Raw genomic sequence first — 7970 nt, 5'->3', positions numbered from 1 at the left:
AGATTATTGAAATATCATGGCTTGAGTCAGGGGCACCTTAGTCCTCAAAGGCACATCTTTGCTCTTCAACACTTAAAAAGGTCTTGTGCAGCAGATTATCCTAATGAAATACGTTGTTTGATTTCTTGACTGCTGCTTCTGTGAGTATTGATAGTTGATCCAAGATGAATGAAGTCCTTGACAACTTCAATCTTTTTTCAGTTGATAAGAATGTTGTTTAATAGAGAGAAGGAAATGGTCAAAATGGATGTCAGAAGAGACACTGAAACCTACTTTCCAGCGTAGAGATGCTAAAGCAAACGGAAGAAATGAGGAGGTACAAGAGTTGAACAAAAAATTTCAAAGATCAGCTTAAGAAGATAAAGTCTAAGATTACAACAAACTATGCAAAGTTCTGGAGTCACAAAACCAAAAAGAAAGAACATGCTCAGGGTTTCTCAAGCTGGGGGATCTGAAGAAAAAATTCAAGCCTTGATTTCGATATTGAAAGATTCTCTGTGCAAATTATTGAATGATGCAGATAGCATCAAAAGAAGGTAGAAGGAATATACAAAGTCACTTTACCAAAAGGAAATGGTTAATGTTAAATTGTTTCAAGAGGTAGCATATGATCAGGAGCCAATGATACTGAAGGAAGAAGACCAAGGTGCATTGAAGGAATTAGTAAAGAACTAGGCTCCAGGAATTAAAGGAATAAAAATGGAAATCTCAAGAAAGTGAGATGACACAGGAGGACTCACTCATCTCTGCCAAGAAAATTGGAAGACAACTATCTGGCTGATTGATTGGAAGAGATCCATATTTATGCCCCTTCCAAAGAGAGGTGACCCAAAGGAATGAGGAAATAATTGGACAATTTATTTGATATCCTATGCAAGTAAAGTTTTACTAAATGTAATGCAGAAACAGCTGCAACCATGCATTGACAGAGAATTTCCAGAGGTTCAAGCTGGATTCAGAAGAGGCCGTGGAATGAGGAATATCATTGCTGATGTGTGATGAATCTTGGCTGAAAGCAGAGGATATCAGAAAGATGTTTACCTGTGCTTTATTGACTATGCAAAGTCTTTCCATTCTGTGGATTATGATAAACTATGGAAAACATTGCAAAGTATGAGTATTCCTGAACCCTTAATTGTACTTCTGAGAAATCTGTACCTAGACCAAGAGGCAGTTGTTCAAACAGAACATGGGAACACTGAATTGTTTAATATTAAGAAAGGTGTGCGACAAGATTGTATTCTTTCACCATACTTAGTCAAACTGTATGCTGAGCAAATAATCTGAGAACCTGGGTTATATGAAGAAAAATGTGGCATCAGGATTGGAGGAAGGCCCATTAACAACCTGTGATATGCTTGCTTAAAGTGAAGAGGACATAAAATATTTACTGATGAAGATCAAAGACCACAGCCTTCACTATGGATTGCATCTCAATGTGAAGAAAACAAAAATCCTTACCACTGCATCAATAAACAACATTCTTACCAACAGAGAAATGATTGAAGTTGTCAATGACTTCATTCTTCTTGGATCAACTATCAACACTCATGGAAGCATCAGTCAAGAAATCAATGCATTGCATTCAGAAAATGTGCAGCACAAGACCTTTCTAAAGTTTTGAAGAGCAAAGATGTCAGCTTGAACACTAAGGTGTGCCTTACCCAAACCATGGTATTTTCAATAATTCATATGCATTCGAAAGCTGGACAGGGAATAAGGAAGAATGTAGAAGAATTGATGCTTTTGAGTTACGGTGTTGGAGGAGAATGTTGAAAGTGCCATGGGCTGCCAAAAGAACCAACAGAACTATGTTGGAAGAAGTGCAGGTAGAGTGCTCCTTAGAGGCCAGGATGGCCAAACTTTGTTTCTCATACTTCAGACATAATGTCTGGAGGGACCAATCACTGGAGAAGGATATCATGTTTGGCTAGGTGGAGGGTCAGAGAAAAAGAGGAAGATCCCTAGCTAGATGGATTGGCAAAATGGCAGTGGGCTCAATAGTGGCAACAATTGTGAGGTTGGCCCAGGTTCAGGCAGTGTTTCGTTCTGCTGTGCATAAGTTAGCTATGAGTCAGCTAACAACAACAACAATCCATCATCTTGGATTATTTGCTCAGCATATAGATGGAATGTTGTTGTTGTTAAGTGCTGTCGAGTCGGTGGCCAAATCCTCCATTCTGCTGGAGGTCAAGCCCTGGGATGATGAGATGAACATGGCACAACTCGAGGCCTGCGTGGGTGGTCCAGCTGGCCGTCCTAACCTGGGGAGCCTCCAAGCTGGTGCTGGTGGGTTATGGCATCTGCAAGTCACAAATCCATTGTGTGGTGGAAGATGACAAGGTGGGCACCGACCTGTTGGGGGAGGAGATCACTAAGTTTGAGGAGCACGTGCAAAACGTGGACATTGCCACTTTCAACAAGATCTGAGCCGTGTGTGTGTGTGTGTGTGTGTGTGTGTGTGTGTCCGAGCCTGCCACCATTAAAGACAGTCCAGAACCCTGAAAAAATTATTATTTTTTAATTCAATTTCAATCTGAATTTTCATATGAGCAATTGTTCATCTGTTCTAAAGTCGGCCTTTGGCCTTGGTTTGGATGATGAATGGAGCTTTTCCATCATCTCTTTCCACAGAGTAGTCAATTTGATTTATGTGTATTCCATCTGGTGAGGTTCATGTGTATAGTCATCTTTTATGTTGCTTAAGAAAGGTATTTGCAAATGAATAAGTCTTTGGTTTTGCAAAATTCTATCATGTGTTCTCCAGCATCATGTCTATCACCAAGGCCATATTTTTCAACCACTGATCCTCCTCTTTGTTTTCAACCTTTGCATTCCAATCACCAGCAATTATCAATATATCTTGATTGCATGTTTGATCAATTCCTGATCAAAGAAGTTGGTAAAATTCTTCCATTTCATCATCACTATCTTTAGTGGTTGGTGTAAATTTGAATAATAGTGGTGTGAACTGTTCTTCCTTGTACGCATATGGTTATTATCCTACTGCAGACAGCATAGTACTTCATGACAGATCTTGTTGTGTTCTTTTTGATGATGAATGCGATGTTATTCTTCTTCAATTCGTCATTGCTGGCATAGAAAACCATGTGATTTTCCGATTCAAAATGGCCAATGCCAGTCCATTTCAGCTCACTAATGCCGAGGACATTATTGTTTATGCATCCCATTTCAGTTTGACAGCTGAAACTTTAACAAGTAGTTCTATTCTGTCCTATAGGATCACTATGAGTTGGAATTGACTCAATGGAAGTAGGTGGTACCGGTAGGTGTTCCTGGTCATACAGTGTAGGAAACTGAAGTGTTCTAAATAGCTTTTGGCTAAAACTAAGCCAAACCCAAACTTTTATAAATTAGTTTGATTTATTTAATTTTGTTTATATTACAATCACTATTCATGGAACACTTAAGTGCCATGCATAATTAGAAACATGTAACTTTGTGTCTTTGTTTAATTCTCTTGCCAAATCCTATGAGGGACTATAGTTGTTGTTGTTATTAAATGCCTTAGAGTTTGTTCCAGCTCATAGAGACCTTATGCACAAAAAATGAAACACTGCCCCGTCCTGCACCATCCACACAATTATCGATATGTTTAAGCACATTATTGCTGCAACTGTGCCAATCAATCTTACTGGGAATTTTCCTCTTCTTCACTGACCCTGATCCCTCTAGTCAACATATCCAACGAATGAGAGACAAAGTGATGCCATCCTCACTTCTAAGGAGCATTCTGGCTCTACTTCATTCAAGAAAGATTTGTCTGTACTTCTGAAAGTCTATTATACTTTAAATATTCTTCTTTAATGCCATAATTCAAATTCTTTGATTTTTCTATGGTCATCGTTAATAATTGTCCAAATTTCACATGCACATGATGTGATTGAAAATACCCTGGCTTGTGTCAAGTACACTTTATTATTCGAAGTCACAGCTTTGCTCTTGAACACTTTAAAGGGATACAGTGGATTAGATTTGTCTAAAGTAACATGTCTTTTGATTTCTGGACTTCTGCTTCCCAGACTGATGATTGTGATCCAAGCAAAATGAAGTCTATGAAAAGTTCAATCTTTTCTCCATTTATCATTTGTTGTATTATTTGTTGGTCCAGTTGTGAGGATTTTTGTGTTCTTTACATAGAGATGTAATTCAATCTGAAGGCTGTAGACTTGATTTTCATCAGTAAGTATTCAAAAATCATCTTTGCTTCAAGTAAGCAAGGTTGTTTCATCTGCATATCACAGATTATTAATGAGTCTTCCTCTAATCCTAATCTACCAGTCATCTTTCTGTTATTTTTCAGTTTGTCATACTGTGGTGGTGTATGTGTTGTGTCACTAGGATTTTAAAAACCAGCAGGGTCACCCATGGTGGACAGGTTTCAGCTGAGCTTCCAGACTAAGACAGACTAGGAAGAAGAAGAGATAGATTACTTCCGAATAGTTAGTGGCTGAAAACCTTATGAATAGCAGTGGAACACTGTCAGAGTGTTGAATATTGAATATTGAAACATGATGAAGAGCACCAGGATATTATCAGATATGTTGCCAGAAGATGAGCCCCTCAATATGAAAGTCACACAAAATACGACTGGGAAAGAGTGGCCTGCTCAAAGTAGAGTTGACCATGATGGTACAAATGGAATAAAATTTTGGGGACCTTCATTAACTGAGGAAACAAAATTCAAAATGAGAAGAAACAGCTACAAATACCCCTTAATAATCAGAATAAGGAATGTACATAGTATAACTTTAGGGAAATTAGAAGATGTCGAAAATGAAATGAAATGCATTGACATTGATATCCAAGGCACTCGTGAGCTGAAATACTTTGGTGTTTTGAACCTGACAATCTCATGGTTTACTATGTCAGGAATGACAAATTGAAAAGGATTGGGGTCCCATTCATCATTAAAAATAATAAGAAAGACTGTAAAATAATTGATGCTTGAGTTGTAGTGTTGGAAGAGAATATTATAAGTTCCATGGGCTGCCAGAAGATCGAATTAATATGTTTTGAAAGAAGTAGAGCCAGAATGCTTCATAGAAGTTAGGCTGGCCAGATTTGTCTCTCATACTTATCCTGATATACATATTGTCAAGAGGAGCAAGTCCCTGGAGAAGGATATCATGCTGTAGATTGGAATGTCAGCAAAAAAGACAATAATCACAGCAAGATGAATTGACACAGTGGCATCATCAATGGGCTCAAGTGTAGCAATGATTGTGAGATTGACGCAGGACCAGGTAGTATTCAATTCTGTTGTGTACAAGATCGCTATTAGTTTCTTGGCTTTAATATTTAAATCACCATGGTAATATTTCTGAAGTAAAAGAGATGAAGTTTTGCCATCCTGGCTTTTAATGAGCATTCTAGCTGCACTTATTCCAACACAGATTTACTTGTTCTATCTGTTCTCCATGATACTTTTAATACTCTTCTCCAACACCGTAACTCAAATGCATCATTTTTTCTAAGATCTTCCTTATTCATTGTCCAATTTTCACATACATATGAGGATACTGAAAATACTATGGCATAGATCAGGCCCACCTTAGACTTCTAATTGAAATCTTTGCTCTTGGACACTTTGCACAGCTGATTTGCCTAATGCAATATATCACATTTGATCTATTGACTGCTGCTTCCATGCATTTTGGTGGTTGATGTGAACAAAAATAAGTCTTTGACAGCTTCAAACTTTTCTCTATTTATTTTGATGTTATTTATTGATGCAGTACTTAGGATTTTTGTTTTCTTTACACTGAGGTACAGCTCATACTGAAGTCCTCAGTAAACATTTTAAGTCTTCTCTGCTTTCAGCAAGTAAGATTGTGTCATCTGTATATCACAGGTTGTTACTAAGTCTATTTTATCCTGATACCACGTTCTTCTTCATATAATCCAGCTTCTCAAAGTATTTTCTCAGCATACAGATTAAACAAGTATGGTGAAAGAATACAACCCAGGCACACACCTTATCTAATTTTAAGCCATTCAGTGTTCCCTTGTTCTGTTCAAATAACTGCATCTCAGTCTATGTACAAGTTCCTCATGAGCACATTTAAGGGTTTCAGAATATTTGTCTTCCACAATGTTGTCCATAGCTTGTCATGATCTACACAATTGAATGCCTTTGCATATTCTGGTATTCTCTACTTTCAGCCAAGATCCATCTTATGCCAGCAATGCAAGCAAATTCCTTGATCCACATCCTCCTCTGAACCCAACTTGAACCTTTGGCAGTTTTCCATCAATGTACTATTGCAGCAGTTTTAAATTACCTTTAACAAAATTTACTTGCATATAATATTGTCTGAAACTTTTTGCATTCTGCTAGGTCACCTCTTTTTGGAATGGGTACAAGTATGAATTTTGTCAAATCAGTTGGCCAAGTATATCTCATCCAAATTTCTTGTTATCGATGGGTGAGTGCTTCCAGTGCTGTATCCGTTTTTTGAAAGATTTCAATTTGTATTGCATCAATTCCTAGAGCCTTGTTCTTTCCCACTGCCTCTGTAAACCTTAGGCTCACTCCTTCAGCTTTATTTATTCTGATCATATTCTACTTCTTGAAATAATTGACGATTTCTTTTTGGTACAGTGATTCTGTATAATCTTTTCATCTTCTTTTGATGTATTCTTCATCATTCAATATTTTGTCCATTGTTGTTGTTTGTTAAGTGTCATCAAGTCAGCTTCGACCCATAGTGACCCTGTATAGTCTTTCTGAGGAATAGCTGATAAGCTTGAACCACCGACCTTGCATTTCAAACCAACATTGCAGTCCATTAACCAACAGTGCCACACCAGGACTCCTAAACAAAACTGGATGATGTCAAGTCAGTACTGACTCATCAGAATCCCATAGATTTCAGCATAGAACTGTGCATCGTAAAGTTTTCAATAGTGGTGATCTTTCTGAAGTAGATCACCATACCTTTATTGTAAGGTGAATATAGAAGCTGATTTGCATCATCCAAAATAAGGAGCCCATATTTTTTTTTTGCACACAAATTATATGTGTAGTCTCAGCCATTATCTTGTCCCACATGAATTAAGGAAATACCATATTGGTTCATGTCTCTATTATTGGAATTTTTTGTCCTAAAGCCATCCTATATACAGTCATCAAACTGATTTTACTAGATACTAATTGTATTTTGTAGCATTGTGGCTCTGCAGAATAAGTGCTGGACTGTGAACCACAATGCAAGTTGTTTGCGCCCATCAGGAGTTAAACTTAAAACATAATTTTGGGTGGGCAAAATTCATTTCATAACAGAGCTTTGCGAGAAAGATAAGGATTTTGATCTTGTAAAGATTAACAACCCCAGAAACCTTATACAGGGTCACTATGAATTAGAATCGATTTGATGGCACTTAACAACACAGTAACAATTGGATCATCCAGACCTGCATTCTCTAGTTCATTCTCTGAGCTTGTCTGCCTGGCACAGGCTTCCTTTGAGAACCTGGCTGTTTTCTACAGGATATATTGTAATTTCTAACATCAACTCTCTGGTTAAGCTCATCAACAGGCTGGTTAAGCTCACTTCCTACTTAGCAAGTCCTTACTCCACATTATAGCTCATGCTTCTGTTAGATCTAAAAAGACTATCTTCCTTATTATCTGAATATCAAGAATAATCTTCAGCAAGCCAGCCACATTTCTTGCTTCTGTACAAAATCTACTTATTCTTCTCCCCATTTATCCTACCTCATATCATCTATACTCATAAATTACAATAATTATCACAAGTCAAAATATAAACATACATAAGAATGAATTCAGATCTGCTAAATACAAAATGCAGAGAAAGTTCTCAAACAATTTTTAAAAAGCACAGGAATGATACTGAATCAGAGGGTTTAAACCCTGTATTGTAGTATTTATTGTTTGCAGTAAATTGGTTTGTGCTCTTGGCAAACTTGGTATAACGTAATAA

The sequence above is a fragment of the Chrysochloris asiatica genome, unplaced genomic scaffold, assembly GCF_000296735.1.
Source record: "Chrysochloris asiatica unplaced genomic scaffold, ChrAsi1.0 scaffold00082, whole genome shotgun sequence".
NCBI lineage: Eukaryota > Metazoa > Chordata > Mammalia > Afrosoricida > Chrysochloridae > Chrysochloris > Chrysochloris asiatica.
Note: the sequence above shows the minus strand (reverse complement) of the source record.